The sequence below is a fragment of the Acipenser ruthenus genome, chromosome 24 (assembly GCF_902713425.1).
Source record: "Acipenser ruthenus chromosome 24, fAciRut3.2 maternal haplotype, whole genome shotgun sequence".
NCBI classification, from domain to species: domain Eukaryota; kingdom Metazoa; phylum Chordata; class Actinopteri; order Acipenseriformes; family Acipenseridae; genus Acipenser; species Acipenser ruthenus.
This window is the reverse complement of record NC_081212.1, coordinates 11214599-11234887: the sequence shown is the minus strand read 5'-3', so window position 1 is coordinate 11234887 and position 20289 is coordinate 11214599. Positions and strand designations below refer to the sequence as shown.

The 20289-nt window shown below is 40.0% G+C and overlaps 4 non-coding genes across 4 annotated transcripts; all 4 read right to left on the bottom strand.

Moving 5' to 3' along the window:
- Window positions 1-2434: 2434 nt before the first annotated feature.
- On the bottom strand, window positions 2435-2508 carry trnat-ugu (transfer RNA threonine (anticodon UGU)). Its single transcript has one exon. It is a non-coding gene; the product is annotated as a tRNA-Thr (tRNA).
- A 1065-nt stretch (window positions 2509-3573) lies between these two features.
- Window positions 3574-3647, bottom strand: trnat-ugu (transfer RNA threonine (anticodon UGU)). The gene has a single exon. It is a non-coding gene; the product is annotated as a tRNA-Thr (tRNA).
- Window positions 3648-16133: 12486 nt separating this feature from the next.
- On the bottom strand, window positions 16134-16207 carry trnat-ugu (transfer RNA threonine (anticodon UGU)). Its single transcript has one exon. It is a non-coding gene; the product is annotated as a tRNA-Thr (tRNA).
- Window positions 16208-17300: 1093 nt separating this feature from the next.
- trnat-ugu (transfer RNA threonine (anticodon UGU)) lies at window positions 17301-17374 on the bottom strand. The gene has a single exon. It is a non-coding gene; the product is annotated as a tRNA-Thr (tRNA).
- Between the last annotated feature and the right edge of the window lie 2915 nt (window positions 17375-20289).

Genomic DNA, 20289 nt, shown 5'->3' with positions numbered 1-20289 from the left:
CTTCTACTACAGCTTCTATTTTAAGCATCCGACCTTTTACCAGTTCAGTAAAGTCCACAGACTCAGGTTTAAAATGTTCCTTAAACAAAACTGCCACCCCAGCACTCACATTAGATCCATGACTAAAGAACATTTGCCCTTTCCATTCCTTTTCCCACTCTGACTGGGTTTTGAAATCACAATGAGTTTCTTGTAAGAAAATGACATCCAGTTTTTTCTGGTTCAAATATTCAAAAACAGAAGCCCTCTTAAAACTGTCTCTACAACCATTTATGTTAATAGTCCCTAACAGAAAAGTCATCATTGGGATAGAAAAAAAAACAAACAATATTTGGAAAAAAACCACGGAGTTTACCATTTTTATTTTTGATTAAGTTTACCACGAACTCTAATCAAACAATTCTTTAAACACCAGCGTTCTTGATCTGTAAAATTTGACCCAGAGGACTTCTTTACCAGATAAGCCGCTGAGTTCACAAACAAACTTAAGTCAGGAAAAAAATCCTCCACATCAACTTTTCTCCTTCCCTTTGTCAACAGTAAAAACTCTCTTATATCTTGCTCACCATACCCGCTCTTTAACAAAATGGATTCAGAGCATTGAGAGGAGTCGGTTAACACAGCCTCCTCCTCCTCCTCTCTCTCTGACTCTGAATTACTTTCATGTATGGTGCTGGCAACCAAAACACTCCAGGGCTTTTGCCCCTCCTTTTTAGGAGGTTGTTCTTTTCCCCTTGTTTCTACTTCCTCTATATTTTTCCTTTTTAATAATTTTTTCCTCTTTTTTCCTGGAGTCTTAAATCCAACATTATCATTCATATTCTCACTCATTTCCATTGCCAAACTGCTTACTTCAGAAACATTCTCCGATGCACTCTCCCCTAGACGCTCGGTTTTATTTCCACCCGCACCCTGATTGTCCTCTCTTACTTCTCCAGTCTCTGCTTCTCTCATACTATCCGTATCATTAACAGTACCACCTTCAATCTGTTGTTTTTCATTACCATCACTACTGGTATTCTTAATTTCCTTCTCGCCAGTTTTACTCTCTGTTCCGCTCACCTCCACACCAACACTCGTCCCAGCCACCTCTCCATCATTTTCAGCGCTCACATTCCCTCTCTCCATACCCCCACTCTCTGTTTCAACATCAACATTACTCGGCTCTGTGGATTTCAAGTTCACCGCTACTTTCTCGCTCACCTCTCCCCCTTCTCTCTCCTCTCTATCTTTTGTTTTCGGGCAATTTTTAACTAAATGTCCATCCGCCCCACAATTGAAACATTTCATCGTTTCTGAAGTAGCAAAAATCACGTAGTCACAACCATCCACTTTAAACTTTAAAACAATGTTAAGTTCCTCACTCCCTTTATTCAGAACCATAAACAACTGTCTCCTGAAGGAGACCACATGTTGTAATAATGGAGATTTACAGCCCAACGGGATTCTTTTTGGGGCTGAAACAATTTGCCCATGTCGAGACAATTCATTTATAATTAATGCATTTTTAAGGAAAGGTGGAACGTTTGATATGATTATTTTCCTCGCTGGTGTCACTAATGGCGTCACTGCAACCAGAGAATCATTCAAAACAATTCCATTTTCTACTACTTTATTCACTAGATCAGTTTGACTTAAAAACGCCACGACTGATCCATTCATTCTAGATGCAGACTTTATATTGTCATAACCGACTACTTTCCCAATCGCTAACATGCACTTCTCTATAGGAACAAAACCTTCCGTAGCTATTTTAACTCCGTGCTTACGAGTTAAACTCTCAAGGGGGAAAACCCCCCCTGAGCCAGCCATGCTGACCGCAAAAGACAAACTTCTTTAATTTATTTAACAAACAAAACAAAAGAACTATTCACATTAACAAACACATATAAAAAAGAAAGAAAAACGAAACACCTACTTTCAATCCACTCCACCTCACTCACTCCACTCTCCCAGCATGCATCACACTAGACAGAACAGATAGATAGACAGATAGATAGATAGATAGATAGATTGATTGATTGAATGAATGAAACCAGAAAGGGCTGGGTGATGGAAGAGTGAAATGTGTTTTTTTAATGTGATTGCTGCATGGAGGACGAGGTGACCGAGTGGTAAAGGCCATGCCTTGCACTGTGCTCTGTACGCGCAGGTTTGAATCCCATCCGTGTTGTTTTTTGGCACGTTTTCCTCCGTGGCCTTGGCTCCGTCTACCTCAACTTTGCCGTGCCGGTCATAACGGTGCAGGGCTCTGTGGTGCAATGGATAGCATGTTGGACTTTTAGGCTGGTTGTGTGGTGTTATTTAAAGGTTGCGGGTTTGAGTCCCGCCAGAGTCGTGAATGTTTATGTGTGTTTTTTTTAATTAATTAGTTGTGGGGTTTTTTTAGAAGAAGAAGACGGTATGCATTTAGCTTTGGGACAAGAAATAAAAGAGGCACTGCTGGGATTCGAACCCAGGATCTCCTGTTTACAAGACAGGTGCTTTAACCAACTAAGCCACAATGCCAGACACGTGCCAACTGCTCAATGTCTCCTCCAGGTGCTCTATGTGGTGCACTTGTTTTGTGTGTCGTACTTACACGGCAGGATGCTGCAGTTGTGAGTTGGAGGCTCCCCGGGAGCTGCTTTTTCAAAACTTGCAATCTGGATACAAATGATCTGGATTTGTAATCCTATGATTTGTGATTGAGATTACTTTTTAAAATGCTGGACTTTTTAATCGCAGTTATTCGTAATATGGATAATCCAGCAGTGACATTTTCTGAACAAATTGATCAAAATGATCCAGATTACAAGTTTTGAAAAACCGGCTCCTGGTGCATATCTCTTTTGTGTCTCCCTCTTGTCCTGTAAATTTGATTGATTTAGCTTCAATGACAACATTAATCATGTGAAACGGAGGATAGAAGAAGACTTTTTTTGTAATGGTATGGCTAATAGATGGATGGATAGAGAGAAGGAGAGAGTTAAAAAATAATATTGATTTTTAGAAATCAAAATATAGATAGAGAGAGAGAAAAAAAAATATATATACAGTGTATTTATAATTAAAAATCAAAAGTTAGATAGAGATTAATTTAATAAATAATATTGACATTTATAAATCAAAAGTTAGATAGATAGATAGATAGATAGATAGATAGATTGATTGATTGATTGAATGAATGAAACCAGAAAGGGCTGGGTGATGGAAGAGTGAAATGTGTTTTTTTAATGTGATTGCTGCATGGAGGACAAGGTGACCGAGTGGTAAAGGCCATGCCTTGCACTGTGCTCTGTACGCGCAGGTTTGAATCCCATCCGTGTCGTTTTTTGGCACGTTTTCCTCCGTGGCCTTGGCTCCGTCTACCTCAACTTTGCCGTGCCGGTCATAACGGTGCAGGGCTCTGTGGTGCAATGGATAGCATGTTGGACTTTTAGGCTGGTTGTGTGGTGTGATTTGAAGGTTGCGGGTTTGAGTCACGCCAGAGTCGTGAATGTTTATGTGTGTTTTTTTTAATTAATTAGTTGTGTCTTTTTTTTTTAGAAGAAGAAGACGGTATGTATTTAGCTTTGGGACAAGAATTAAAAGAGGCACTGCTGGGATTCGAACCCAGGATCTCCTGTTTACAAGACAGGTGCTTTAACCAACTAAGCCACAATGCCCCACACGTGCCAACTGCTCGATGTCTCCTCCAGGTGCTCTATGTGGTGCACTTGTTTTGTGTGTCGTACTTACACGGCAGGATGCTGCAGTTGTGAGTTGGAGGCTCCCCGGGAGCTGCTTTTTCAAAACTTGCAATCTGGATACAAATGATCTGGATTTGTAATCCTATATTTTGTGATTGAGATTACTTTTTAAAATGCTGGACTTTTTAATCACAGTTATTCGTAATATGGATAATCCAGCAGTGACATTTTCTGAACAAATTGATCAAAATGATCCAGATTACAAGTTTTGAAAAACCGGCTCCTGGTGCATATCTCTTTTGTGTCTCCCTCTGGTCCTGTAATTTTGATTGATTTAGCTTCAATGACAACATTAATCATGTGAAATGGATGATATAAGAAGACTTTTTTGTAATGGTATGGCTAATAGATGGATGGATAGAGAGAAGGAGAGATTAAAAAATAATATTTATTTTTAGATATCAAAATATAGAGACAAAAAAAGATATATATATTTATAATTATAAATCAAAAGTTAGATAGAGATGAATAAAATAAATAATATTGACATTTATAAATAAAAAGTTGGATAGATAGATAGATAGATAGATAGATAGATAGATAGATAGATAGATAGATAGATATAGATTTTTAATATCCTTTATTTCAATCAATCAAAAACATATTAACATTACAAAACAAATAGCACAAATATCCATACAAACCTTCCATTACAACAATTACAAGCACATTTTTAAATTATCATCTTCCACCAAACACACCACCTCCCCAATTGCCCAAATTGCCTGAAACTTTTCTAGCTGGTGCACCAATTTATAAAAAGTAAAATCAACTTTAATTCTTGAGATTACCAACACTTTAAAAATAGGTATTACCGCATCAGTTAAAACTCCATTCATTTTATTCTTCCTACTTTTCAAAATTGCCATTTTTGCCTGGCCCAGTAGAAAATTTGCCAATTGACAAAGATTTTTATTTCCTTTAACATTCTTCACCCAAAAAATAAAAGTAGTTTGAGTAAAACTCAGACCCAATTCACTAAACAAATCATTCAATAACTCAAACAAAGGCTTTAACCAACCACAAAATAAATAACAATGAAAAACTGTTTCCCTTATTGAGCAAAACTGACATGTATCTCCTCTCCCCGGCTGAATGATGGAGAGAAATGAGTTGGTGGCCACAATGGTATGCAATATTCTCCACTGTAGATCCCCCACTCTCTTAGGAACTGGTGATCTATAGAGATTCCTCAATGCAGGGGTGATGGAGTCCTCTGCCTGTAGCCTCTCTCGCCAATGTGTATCAGGCAAGTTCTTTAAATTTTGAAAATGCAACACTTTCACACACATCCGATACATTTCTTTTTTTTGTATCCCCCCGAACTGAACCTTATATCCTTCTGCAAACTTTAGGATCTGCCCCGGGGTATCAGTGGTCTGCCCTACTGCAGGTTCAACTTGCAGGTCCAACTCTGGCGGTTCTGTCTCCAGCTGGCTTTTTCCTAAGAACAACTGACTCATCTGTTTTAACATGTCTGCAGGCAAAACAGCTTTCAGCTGCACTAAAAACCCCTCCATCACACGCACTGATCTCACACCCAGCTCACTTGCTAGTAATTCTGCAGTTTTCCAGGCTCGGTTATCAAAATTAATTAAATCACCGACCTTCACTACTCCTATGGAGATTAAAAGTAAAACAAAACTCTTTGATTCTAAAAGATTGCATTTTAATGCTGAATTATAAATTAGAGGCTCTTCAAGCAACCAATACATCCCTACAGACTTCAAATCTCTGTTAATTCTAAAAACCTTCCAAGCATTCAGCATCCCCCTATAAAAAACAGGCAAGACCGAGAGATTTAACTTTCCACCATCTAATAAGAACAACCTCCCTACTAAACGAAGAAAAGCAAAAGCCACTGTTCTCCAGGGTAGTGATTCTTGACAGTACAGCAGCCTCTGAAGCGACTGGAGTCTAAAAGCTGTTATTCTGCTTTTTATATCCATCAATCCCTGTCCTCCTTCTTCTACAGGCAAGTATAGCACCCCCTGCTTTATGCAATGCAGCCCATCCCAAAAAAAACTCAGCAATACTCTCTGAATTTCCAACAGCAGAGAAGGAGGGGGATCCCCACACATTAATCTGTGCCACAGCATTGATGTGACCAGGTTATTAATAATTAAAACTCTTCCTCTATAGGAAAGCTTAATTAGAAGCCACCGCCATTTATCCAATCGACCTTTCACCTGATCCAGTATTCCTTCCCAATTCTCTTTAGCCAGTCCCTGCTCTCCCAAGTGAACTCCCAAATATCTGAAAACCTCCCTGTTCCATTTAAGCCCTGATGGTAAATCCGGTGGTCTGCTGCCCTCCCACTCTCCCATTAAAAAGGCATTACTCTTGTCCCAATTTACCCGAGCTGAGGACACTCTTTCAAATACCCTCAAGCTCTCCTCTATTATCTGAATGTCTCTCTTATTTGTTACTAAAATAGCAAGATCATCAGCGTAAGCCACCACCTTAACAGGCTCCATTGTCACAGTAGGGATAGACAACCCAATCAATATCTTTCTCAATTTTACCATCAGGGGTTCAAATGACAGAGAATATAACATTCCCGATAAAGAACAACCCTGGCGAATTCCCCTTTGAACTTTAAAAGGAGCACATAATATACCATTTATTTTAAGTACACTAAAAATGCTACTATAGAGCAACTTAATTTTTCCCAAAAAATTGGGACCAAAGCCAAATGACCTAATAACATCAAAAAGATACCGGTGGTCTACCCGGTCAAAAGCCTTCTCTTGATCCAGAGAGAGCAATCCAGCTTTAAAACCAAAGAGCTTGGAGGCAACTATTAAATCCCGCACCAAAAATATATTATCAAATATTGTTCGGCCTGGTACGCAGTATGTTTGGTCAGAATGCACAATAGTGCTCATTACTCCGCTTAGTCTGTTTGCCAATGCCTTCGACAAGATTTTATAGTCAGTGCAAAGAATACTTACGGGCCTCCAGTTCTTAATAAAACACAAGTCCCCTTTCTTAGGCAGCAGAGTCAGTACTGCGCGCCGGCAGCTCAGTGGCAGTTCATTTTCCACAATGCATTCCTCCATCACTTCCAAAAGGTCACCTCCCAACTCAGACCAGAAAGTTTTATAAAACTCAACAGGTATTCCATCGATTCCGGGTGTTTTACCCGTGTTGAGCCCTTCCAGAGCTTTAGAAAGTTCCTGCAACGTCAGTGCACTCTCCAGCTTCTCCTTCCCGCCTTCTGGAACCTGCGTTAGCCCCTGGAGGAACTACTTGGCTCCCTCAGATCCATCCACAGCCTCTGCCGTGTACAGTTGTGAAAAGAAACCCACAGTGTGTTCCCTGATAACCTCAGGCTCACACAGCAACTGACCATTCACTGTTCTAAGACAGTGTATTGCTTTACTCTGAACCACTTTCTTTTCCAATGCAAAAAAGTATTGAGTTGGAGCATCCATCTGGGAAAGCTTTAAAAACCTTGAACGTACCAATGCTCCCTGTACCTGTGAGTCCAACAACTCAGCCAAACTCCTCTTTTTGAGCTTCAGATCTTCATAGAGCCTGTCACTGTATGTGGTCTCCAGTGCATTATGGAGTTCAGTAATCTCCTCCTCCAGCTCTCTCATCACCTCACTAGTGCTCTTTGTAGCATTCATAGTGTACTGCTGACAAAACAGTCGGGTCTGAATTTTACTCACATCCCACCATTGCCTTATTGATAAAAATGTCTTTTTCTGCCTCCTCCACCGTTCCCAAAAGAATTTGAAACATTTAAAAAAATGACTGTCTTTTAAAAGTTTAGTATTAAAATGCCAATAAGACGAATAAACACGTGCAATAGGGATAATCATATTCAAACTGACCAAACTATGATCAGATAGACCTGTGGGGTGAATAGTACATTCAGAATAACAATTTAATTGATGCTTAAAAACATAAAACGTATCTAATCGAGCTAAACATATATTCCCATCACTCCCCTTAGCCCAGGTATACTGCTTCACATCAGGATTCATTAATCTCCACACATCCTCCATATCCCGCGCTGTTAAAACAGTGACCAGCTCCTTAACTGACCTGGGGTGGGGCTCTGGGCCGTTTCTGTCTAGCTTGTCGTCAACTGTACAGTTAAAATCACCAGCTAATAAAACCACTTCTTCAGTCTGACTCTGGGCAATAACTCCATTGAGAGTCTGAAAAAACAGCACCCTCTCTCTCCCATCATTTGGTGCATAAATATTAACAAATACTAACTTTCTACCTTCTTCCGATACCTTAACAAGCGTCCTTTAATAACCTCCCTTACATTGATAGAGTCATACTTAAACCCCTTCGCAAATAATATGGCAACTCCAGCACTAAAATTCGTTCCATGACTAAAAATAACCTCCCCTTCCCAATCCTGAATCCACTCAGATTTATTATTATCATCTGTATGGGTCTCCTGGAGCATGGCAATGGGTTACATATTCAAACAGAGCTGCTCTCTTTGCACAATCTCTACCCCCATTAACACTTAAAGTTCCTATATTAAGAGTATGCATTATAGGTTTTAAAGGAAAAATACACACACTAATAAAAATGTAGACATGAAAAAGAAACAATGCTTGTGTAGACTTATCCATCATGACTTTTTTAGAGAGGCACGAACTTTACTTATTATATTTTTTAACTGATCTCTTTCCCTTTGCTCCATTCCCAATACAGCTGCATTACGTCTAATTTGTTGTGCCGAATTTAAAAACAATTTTAAATCAGGGAAGTGATCAATAACTTAAATCCCTCTTTTCCCTTTGATAGCGCTTAAAAATGCCCGTATGCTTTCAGCACTATACCCCCCTCTCGCTTGCTGACTAGCCGAGAGATCAGAGCTAACCGATGAGTCAGTATTACTACTCCCGTCCTCACTAAAATCGCCACCACTGCCTGTTGCGCAATGCATTTGAGCGCAATCCACTCTCTCAGATGACTCACTCACTAATCCATCAGCCTGGTCGACTCCATCCTCAGAAACAAGGCTGCGTTTTGCTCCAAAACTATGCCTAATTTTAGCCTTTCTTTTCCCTTTGGGGAGTTTAAACTCACCCACTTCCCTCTCCTTCTCTAACACTAAAACTATACCTTTATTCTGTGCAAAGCTTTCCTCAATCTGTTCTCTCCCCTCACCACCCTGTCCGTCAACTACCACCCCCACCACAGGTGTTTTAGACGATTCCTGCAACTCACTTTCCCCATCTACCATACCAGACTCAACCACACCCGGGTTGACTTTTTCAGTCTCTCTCTCCGTTCTAGTACTCTCCGCAGTGCTGCGATCCGAAGGTCCCTCAACCTGGCTCCCCAGCTCAGCTATGCTCTCTCTCACCTCAGTGACTTCTTCCCCCTCACTTTCAGTTTCTCCTTCAGTCCTCTTACAGTTCTTTGCAATATGCCCTTTACGGCCACATTTAAAACATTTCATTGTATCAGAAGAAGCAAACACTACATAATCGCTACCCTCCACCCGAAACCTAAAAGCTACATCCAGCTCTCCAGTCGGGTCATTCAGCAGCATATATACCTGTCTCCTGAAAGAAACTACATGCTTTAACTCAGGGGCCTTACAACCCAGAGGAATCATTGTAACGCCTGACATTAATTGACCATGACGACTTAGCTCTCTCACTACAAGTTCATTTTTCAGAAAAGGCAGAATATTGGAAATTGTTATTTTCCTAGCGGGAGCCGCAAGAGGCAGAACAGACACTAACACTCCGTCAATAACCAACCCTTGCTGAACCATTTCGGAAACTATTAATTCATTGCTCAAAAATACAACTACAACCTTATTCATCCGTGACGCTGACTTGATATTCTCACACCCAATTACTTTTCCAAGTTCTACCACACATTTCTCAACCGGGACAGACACATCCACTACAATTTTTATGCAATTTCTCTGTGTCATATGTTCAAAATTGGGAACTGATCCCCTCGGGATTCCCCCGACTTTGGCCATCACGGCAGATAAGACCCAACTATTTTCCCTTCTTTTATTTTTTAAACCTATAACATAAAAAAGGATGAAAAGTGAAAAAAGGAATGAACAAAAACAACGGGAAAAAACCCCTCACTCACTCTGAGCTCCACACGCTGCAAGCACTCCCAAGAGACACCGCGACAAACAGACAGCACGAATAGATAGATAGATAGATAGATAGATAGATAGATAGATAGATAGATAGATAGATAGATAGATAGATAGATATTTTTTATTTTTTAATATCCTTTATTTCAATCAATCAAAAACATATTAACATTACAAAACAAATAGCACAAATATCCATACAAACCTTCCATTACAACAATTACAAGCACATTTTTAAATTATCATCTTCCACCAAACACACCACCTCCCCAATTGCCCAAATTGCCTGAAACTTTTCTAGCTGGTGCACCAATTTATAAAAAGTAAAATCAACTTTAATTCTTGAGATTACCAACACTTTAAAAATAGGTATTACCGCATCAGTTAAAACTCCATTCATTTTATTCTTCCTACTTTTCAAAATTGCCATTTTTGCCTGGCCCAGTAGAAAATTTGCCAATTGACAAAGATTTTTATTTCCTTTAACATTCTTCACCCAAAAAATAAAAGTAGTTTGAGTAAAACTCAGACCCAATTCACTAAACAAATTATTCAATAACTCAAACAAAGGCTTTAACCGACCACAAAATAAATAACAATGAAAAACTGTTTCCCTTATTGAGCAAAACTGACATGTATCTCCTCTTCCCGGCTGAATGATGGAGAGAAATGAGTTGGTGGCCACAATGGTATGCAATATTCTCCACTGTAGATCCCCCACTCTCTTAGGAACTGGTGATCTATAGAGATTCCTCCATGCAGGGGTGATGGAGTCCTCTACCTGTAGCCTCTCTCGCCAATGTGTATCAGGCAAGTTCTTTAAATTTTGAAAATGCAACACTTTCACACACATCCGATACATTTCTTTTTTTTGTATCCCCCCGAACTGAACCTTATATCCTTCTGCAAACTTTAGGATCTGCCCCGGGGTATCAGTGGTCTGCCCTACTGCAGGTTCAACTTGCAGGTCCAACTCTGGCGGTTCTATCTCCAGCTGGCTTTTTCCTAAGAACAACTGACTCATCTGTTTTAACATGTCTGCAGGCAAAACAGCTTTCAACTGCACTAAAAACCCCTCCATCACACGCACTGATCTCACACCCAGCTCACTTGCTAGTAATTCTGCAGTTTTCCAGGCTCGGTTATCAAAATTAATTAAATCACCGACCTTCACTACTCCTCTGGAGATTAAAAGTAAAACAAAACTCTTTGATTCTAAAAGATTGCATTTTAATGCTGAATTATAAATTAGAGGCTCTTCAAGCAACCAATACATCCCTACAGACTTCAAATCTTTGTTAATTCTAAAAACCTTCCAAGCATTCAGCATCCCCCTATAAAAAACAGGCAAGACCGAGAGATTTAACTTTCCACCATCTAATAAGAACAGATGCCTATCAAAATTCAACCTCCCTACTAAACGAAGAAAAGCAAAAGCCACTGTTCTCCAGGGTAGTGATTCTTGACAGAACAGCAGCCTCTGAAGCGACTGGAGTCTAAAAGCTGTTATTCTGCTTTTTATATCCATCAATCCCTGTCCTCCTTCTTCTACAGGCAAGTATAGCACCCCCTGCTTTATCCAATGCAGCCCATCCCAAAAAAAACTCAGCAATACTCTCTGAATTTCCAACAGCAGAGAAGGAGGGGGATCCCCACACATTAATCTGTGCCACAACATTGATGTGACCAGGTTATTAATAATTAAAGCTCTTCCTCTATAGGAAAGCTTAATTAGAAGCCACCGCCATTTATCCAATCGACCTTTCACCTGATCCAGTATTCCTTCCCAATTCTCTTTAGCCAGTCCCTGCTCTCCCAAGTGAACTCCCAAATATCTGAAAACCTCCCTGTTCCATTTAAGCCCTGATGGTAAATCCGGTGGTCTGCTGCCCTCCCACTCTCCCATTAAAAAGGCATTACTCTTGTCCCAATTTACCCGAGCTGAGGACACTCTTTCAAATACCCTCAAGCTCTCCTCTATTATCTGAATGTCTCTCTTATTTGTTACTAAAATAGCAAGATCATCAGCGTAAGCCACCACCTTAACAGGCTCCATTGTCACAGTAGGGATAGACAACCCAATCAAAATCTTTCTCAATTTTACCATCAGGGGTTCAAATGACAGAGAATATAACATTCCCGATAAAGAACAACCCTGGCGAATTCCCCTTTGAACTTTAAAAGGAGCACATAATATACCATTTATTTTAAGTACACTAAAAATGCTACTATAGAGCAACTTAATTTTTCCCAAAAAATTGGGACCAAAGCCAAATGACCTAATAACATCAAAAAGATACCGGTGGTCTACCCGGTCAAAAGCCTTCTCTTGATCCAGAGAGAGCAATCCAGCTTTAAAACCAAAGAGCTTGGAGGCAACTATTAAATCCCGCACCAAAAATATATTATCAAATATTGTTCGGCCTGGTACGCAGTGTGTTTGGTCTGAATGCACAATAGTGCTCATTACGCCGCTTAGTCTGTTTGCCAATGCCTTCGACAAGATTTTATAGTCAGTGCAAAGAATACTTACGGGCCTCCAGTTCTTAATAAAACACAAGTCCCCTTTCTTAGGCAGCAGAGTCAGTACTGCGCGCCGGCAGCTCAGTGGCAGTTCATTTTCCACAATGCATTCCTCCATCACTTCCAAAAGGTCACCTCCCAACTCAGACCAAAAAGTTTTATAAAACTCAACAGGTATTCCATCGATTCCGGGTGTTTTACCCGTGTTGAGCCCTTCCAGAGCTTTAGAAAGTTCCTGCAACGTCAGTGCACTCTCCAGCTTCTCCTTCTCGCCTTCTGGAACCTGCGTTAGCCCCTGGAGGAACTACCAATGCTCCCTGTACCTGTGAGTCCAACAACTCAGCCAAACTCCTCTTTTTGAGCTTCAGATCTTCATAGAGCCTGTCACTGTATGTGATCTCCAGTGCATTATGGAGTTCAGTAATCTCCTCCTCCAGCTCTCTCATCACCTCACTAGTGCTCTTTGTAGCATTCATAGTGTACTGCTGACAAAACAGTCGGGTCTGAATTTTACTCACATCCCACCATTGCCTTATTGATAAAAATGCCTTCTTCTGCCTCCTCCACCGTTCCCAAAAGAAACTGAAACATTTTAAAAAATGACTGTCTTTTAAAAGTTTAGTATTAAAATGCCAATAAGACGAATAAACACGTGCCATAGGGATAATCATATTCAAAGTGACCAAACTATGATCAGATAAACCTGTGGGGTGAATAGTACATTTAGAATAACAATTTAATTGATGCTTAAAAACATAAAACGTATCTAATCGAGCTAAACATATATTCCCATCACTCCCCTTAGCCCAGGTATACTGCTTCACATCAGGATTCATTATTCTCCACACATCCTCCATATCATGCGCTGTTAAAACAGTGACCAGCTCCTTAACTGACCTGGGGTGAGGCTCTGGGCCATTTCTGTCCAGCTTGTCGTCAACTGTGCAGTTAAAATCACCAGCTAATAAAACCACTTCTTCAGTCTGACTCTGGGCAATAACTCCATTGAGAGTCTGAAAAAACAGCACCCTCTCTCTCCCATCATTTGGTGCATAAATATTAACAAATACTAACTTTCTACCTTCTACCGAAACCTGCACTTTCAACAAGCGTCCTTTAATGATCTCACTTACATTGATAGAGTCATACTTAAACCCCTTCGCAAATAATATGGCAACTCCAGCACTAAAATTCGTTCCATGACTAAAAATAACCTCCCCTTCCCAATCCTGAATCCACTCAGATTTATTATTATAATCTGTATGGGTCTCCTGGAGCATGGCAACGTTAACTCTCTTTTGGGTTAAATATTCAAACAGAGCTGCTCTCTTTGCACAATCTCTACCCCCATTAACATTTAAAGTTCCTATATTAAGAGTATGCATTATAGGTTTTAAAGGAAAAATGCACACACTACTAAAAATGTAGACATGAAAAAGAAATAATGCTTGTGTAGACTTATCCATTATGACTTTTTTAGAGAGGCACAAACTTTACTTATTATATTTTTTAACTGATCTCTTTCCCTTTGCTCCATTCCCAATACAGCTGCATTACGTCTAATTTGTTGTGCCGAATTTAAAAACAATTTTAAATCAGGGAAGTGATCAATAACTTCAATCCCTCTTTTCCCTTTAATAGCACTTAAAAATGCCCGTATGCTTTCAGCACTATACCCCCCTCTCGCTTGCTGACTAGCCGAGAGATCAGAGCTAACTGATGAGTCAGTATCACTACCCCCGTCCTCACTAAAATCGCCACCACTGCCTGTTGCGCAATGCATTTGAGCGCAATCCACTCTCTCAGATAACTCACTCACTAATCCATCAGCCTGGTCGACTCCATCCTCAGAAACAAGGCTGCGTTTTGCTACAAAACTATGCCTAATTTTAGCCTTTCTTTTCCCTTTGGGGAGTTTAAACTCACCCACTTCCCTCTCCTTCTCTAACACTAAAACTATACCTTTATTCTGTGCAAAGCTTTCCTCAATCTGTTCTCTCCCCTCACCACCCTGTCCGTCAACTACCACCCCCACCACAGGTGTTTTAGACGATTCCTGCAAATCACTTTCCCCATCTACCATACCAGACTCAACCACACCCGGGTTGACTTTTTCAGTCTCTCTCTCCGTTCTAGTACTCTCCGCAGTGCTGCGATCCGAAGGTCCCTCAACCTGGCTCCCCAGCTCAGCTATGCTCTCTCTCACCTCAGTGACTTCTTCCCCCTCACTTTCAGTTTCTCCTTCAGTCCTCTTACAGTTCTTTGCAATATGCCCTTTACGGCCACATTTAAAACATTTCATTGTATCAGAAGAAGCAAACACTACATAATCGCTACCCTCCACCCGAAACCTAAAAGCTACATCCAGCTCTCCAGTCGGGTCATTCAGCAGCATATATACCTGTCTCCTGAAAGAAACTACATGCTTTAACTCAGGGGCCTTACAACCCAGAGGAATCATTGTAACGCCTGACATTAATTGACCATGACGACTTAGCTCTCTCACTACAAGTTCATTTTTCAGAAAAGGCGGAATATTGGAAATTGTTATTTTCCTAGCGGGAGCCGCAAGAGGCAGAACAGACACTAACACTCCGTCAATAACCAACCCTTGCTGAACCATTTCGGAAACTATTAATTCATTGCTCAAAAATACAACTACAACCTTATTCATCCGTGACGCCGACTTGATATTCTCACACCCAATTACTTTTCCAAGTTCTACCACACATTTCTCAACCGGGACAGACACATCCACTACAATTTTTATGCCATTTCTCCGTGTCATATGTTCAAAATTGGGAACTGATCCCCTCGGGATTCCCCCGACTTTGGCCATCACGGCCGATAAGACCCAACTATTTTCCCTTGTTTTATTTTTTTTTTAAAACCTATAACATAAAAAAGGATGAAAAGTGAAAAAAGGAATGAACAAAAACAACGGGGAAAAAAAAACCCCTCACTCACTCTGAGCTCCACACGCTGCAAGCACTCCCAACAGACACCTCGACAAACAGACAGCACGAATAGATAGGTAGATAGATAGATAGATAGATAGATAGATAGATAGATAGATTGATTGATTGAATAAATGAAACCAGAAAGGGCTGGGTGATGGAAGAGTGAAATGTGTTTTTTTTATGTGATTGCTGCATGGAGGACGAGGTGGCCGAGTGGTAAAGTCCATGCCTTGCACTGTGCTCTGTACGCGCAGGTTTGAATCCCATCCCTGTCATTTTTTGGCACGTTTTCCTCCGTGGCCTTGGCTCCGTCTACCTCAACTTTGCCGTGCTGGTCATGACGGGCAGCAGTGTGGAGTAGTGGTTAGGGCTCTGGACTCTTGACCGGAGGGTTGTGGGTTCAATCCCCAGTGGGGGACACTGCTGTTGTACCCTTGAGCAAGGTACTTTACCTAGATTGCTTCAGTAAAAACCCAACTGTTTAAATGGGTAATTGTATGTAAAATAATGTGATATCTGTATAATGTGAAATAATGTATAATGTGATATCTTGTAACAATTGTAAGTCGCCCTGGATAAGGGCGTCTGCTAAGAAATAAATAATAATAATAATAATGACGGTACAGGGCTCTGTGGCGCAGTGGATAGCATGTTGGACTTTTAGGCTGGTTGTGTGGTGTGATTCAAAGGTTGCGGGTTTGAGTCCCGCCAGAGTCGTGAATGTTTATGTGTGTTTTTTTTTATTAATTAGTTGTGTTTTTTTTTTAGAAGAAGAAGACGGTATGCATTTAGCTTTGGGACAAGAATAAAAAGAGGCACTGCTGGGATTCGAACCCAGGATCTCCTGTTTACAAGACAAGTGCTTTAACCAACTAAGCCACAATACCCCACACGTGCCAACTGCTCGATGTCTCCTCCAGGTGCTCTATGTGGTGCACTTGTTTTGTGTGTCGTACTTATACGGCAGGATGCTGCAGTTGTGAGTTGGAGGCTCCCCGGGAGCTGCTTTTTCAAAACTTGCAATCTGGATACAAATGACCTGGATTTGTAATCCTATATTTTGTGATTGAGATTACTTTTTAAAATGCTGGACTTTTTATTCGCAGTTATTCATAATATGGATAATCCAGCAGTGACATTTTCTGAACAAATGGATCAAAATGATCCAGATTACAAGTTTTGAAAAACCGGCTCCTGGTGCATATCTCTTTTGTGTCTCCCTCTGGTCCTGTAATTTTGATTGATTTAGCTTCAATGACAACACAATCATGTGAAACGGAGGAGATAAGAAGACTTTTTTTGTAATGGTATGGCTAATAGATGGATGGATAGAGAGAAGGAGAGAGTTAAAAAATAATATTTATTTTTAGAAATCAAAATATAGATAGAGAGAGAAAAAATATATATATATACAGTGTATTTATAATTAAAAATCAAAAGTTAGATAGAGATGAATAAAATAAATAATATTGACAATTATAAATCAAAAGTTAGATAGATAGATAGATAGATAGATAGATAGATAGATAGATAGATAGATTGATTGATTGATTGATTGATTGATTGATTGAATGAATGAAACCAGAAAGGGCTGGGTGATGGAAGAGTGAAATGTGTTTTTTTTTAATGTGATTGCTGCATGGAGGACAAGGTGGCCGAGTGGTAAAGGCCATGCCTTGCACTGTGCTATGTACGCGCAGTTTTGAATCCCATCTCTGTCGTTTTTTGGCACGTTTTCCTCCGTGGCCTTGGCTCCGTCTACCTCAACTTTGCCGTGCCGGACGTAACGGTGCAGGGCTCTGTGGCGCAGTGGATAGCATGTTGGACTTTTAGGCTGGTTGTGTGGTGTGATTCAAAGGTTGCGGGTTTGAGTCCCGCCAGAGTCGTGAATGTTTATGTGTGTTTTTTTGGATTAATTAGTTGTGTTTTTTTTTTTAGAAGAAGACGGTATGCATTTAGCTTTGGGACAAGAATAAAAAGAGGCACTGCTGGGATTCGAACCCAGGATCTCCTGTTTACAAGACAGGTGCTTTAACCAACTAAGCCACAATGCCCCACACGTGCCAACTGCTCGATGTCTCCTCCAGGTGCTCTATGTGGTGCACTTGTTTTGTGTGTCGTACTTATACGGCAGGATGCTGCAGTTGTGAGTTGGAGGCTCCCCGGGAGCTGCTTTTTCAAAACTTGCAATCTGGATACAAATGATCTGGATTTGTAATCCTATATTTTGTGATTGAGATTACTTTTTAAAATGCTGGACTTTTTAATCGCAGTTATTCATAATATGGATAATCCAGCAGTGGCATTTTCTGAACAAATGGATCAAAATGATCCAGATTACAAGTTTTGAAAAACCGGCTCCTGGTGCATATCTCTTTTGTGTCTCCCTCTGGTCCTGTAATTTTGATTGATTTAGCTTCAATGACAACACAATCATGTGAAACGGAGGAGATAAGAAGACTTTTTTTGTAATGGTATGGCTAATAGATGGATGGATAGAGAGAAGGAGAGAGTTAAAAAATAATATTTATTTTTAGAAATCAAAATATAGATAGAGAGAGAAAAAAAATATATACAGTGTATTTATAATTAAAAATCAAAAGTTAGATAGAGATGAATAAAATAAATAATATTGACAATTATAAATCAAAAGATAGATAGATAGATAGATAGATAGATAGATAGATAGATATTTATTTTTTAATATCCTTTATTTCAATCAATCAAAAACATATTAACATTACAAAACAAATAGCACAAATATCCATACAAACCTTCCATTACAACAATTACAAGCACATTTTTAAATTATCATCTTCCACCAAACACACCACCTCCCCAATTGCCCAAATTGCCTGAAACTTTTCTAGCTGGTGCACCAATTTATAAAAAGTAAAATCAACTTTAATTCTTGAGATTACCAACACTTTAAAAATAGGTATTACCGCATCAGTTAAAACTCCATTCATTTTATTCTTCCTACTTTTCAAAATTGCCATTTTTGCCTGGCCCAGTAGAAAATTTGCCAATTGACAAAGATTTTTATTTCCTTTAACATTCTTCACCCAAAAAATAAAAGTAGTTTGAGTAAAACTCAGACCCAATTCACTAAACAAATTATTCAATAACTCAAACAAAGGCTTTAACCGACCACAAAATAAATAACAATGAAAAACTGTTTCCCTTATTGAGCAAAACTGACATGTATCTCCTCTCCCCGGCTGAATGATGGAGAGAAATGAGTTGGTGGCCACAATGGTATGCAATATTCTCCACTGTAGATCCCCCACTCTCTTAGGAACTGGTGATCTATAGAGATTCCTCCATGCAGGGGTGATGGAGTCCTCTACCTGTAGCCTCTCTCGCCAATGTGTATCAGGCAAGTTCTTTAAATTTTGAAAATGCAACACTTTCACACACATCCGATACATTTCTTTTTTTTGTATCCCCCCGAACTGAACCTTATATCCTTCTGCAAACTTTAGGATCTGCCCCGGGGTATCAGTGGTCTGCCCTACTGCAGGTTCAACTTGCAGGTCCAACTCTGGCGGTTCTATCTCCAGCTGGCTTTTTCCTAAGAACAACTGACTCATCTGTTTTAACATGTCTGCAGGCAAAACAGCTTTCAACTGCACTAAAAACCCCTCCATCACACGCACTGATCTCACACCCAGCTCACTTGCTAGTAATTCTGCAGTTTTCCAGGCTCGGTTATCAAAATTAATTAAATCACCGACCTTCACTACTCCTCTGGAGATTAAAAGTAAAACAAAACTCTTTGATTCTAAAAGATTGCATTTTAATGCTGAATTATAAATTAGAGGCTCTTCAAGCAACCAATACATCCCTACAGACTTCAAATCTTTGTTAATTCTAAAAACCTTCCAAGCATTCAGCATCCCCCTATAAAAAACAGGCAAGACCGAGAGATTTAACTTTCCACCATCTAATAAGAACAGATGCCTATCAAAATTCAACCTCCCTACTAAACGAAGAAAAGCAAAAGCCACTGTTCTCCAGGGTAGTGATTCTTGACAGAACAGCAGCCTCTGAAGCGATTGGAGTCTAAAAGCTGTTATTCTGCTTTTTATATCCATCAATCCCTGTCCTCCTTCTTCTACAGGCAAGTATAGCACCCCCTGCTTTATCCAATGCAGCCCATCCCAAAAAAAACTCAGCAATACTCTCTGAATTTCCAACAGCAGAGAAGGAGGGGGATCCCCACACATTAATCTGTGCCACAACATTGATGTGACCAGGTTATTAATAATTAAAGCTCTTCCTCTATAGGAAAGCTTAATTAGAAGCCACCGCCATTTATCCAATCGACCTTTCACCTGATCCAGTATTCCTTCCCAATTCTCTTTAGCCAGTCCCTGCTCTCCCAAGTGAACTCCCAAATATCTGAAAACCTCCCTGTTCCATTTAAGCCCTGATGGTAAATCCGGTGGTCTGCTGCCCTCCCACTCTCCCATTAAAAAGGCATTACTCTTGTCCCAATTTACCCGAGCTGAGGACACTCTTTCAAATACCCTCAAGCTCTCCTCTATTATCTGAATGTCTCTCTTATTTGTTACTAAAATAGCAAGATCATCAGCGTAAGCCACCACCTTAACAGGCTCCATTGTCACAGTAGGGATAGACAACCCAATCAAAATCTTTCTCAATTTTACCATCAGGGGTTCAAATGACAGAGAATATAACATTCCCGATAAAGAACAACCCTGGCGAATTCCCCTTTGAACTTTAAAAGGAGCACATAATATACCATTTATTTTAAGTACACTAAAAATGCTACTATAGAGCAACTTAATTTTTCCCAAAAAATTGGGACCAAAGCCAAATGACCTAATAACATCAAAAAGATACCGGTGGTCTACCCGGTCAAAAGCCTTCTCTTGATCCAGAGAGAGCAATCCAGCTTTAAAACCAAAGAGCTTGGAGGCAACTATTAAATCCCGCACCAAAA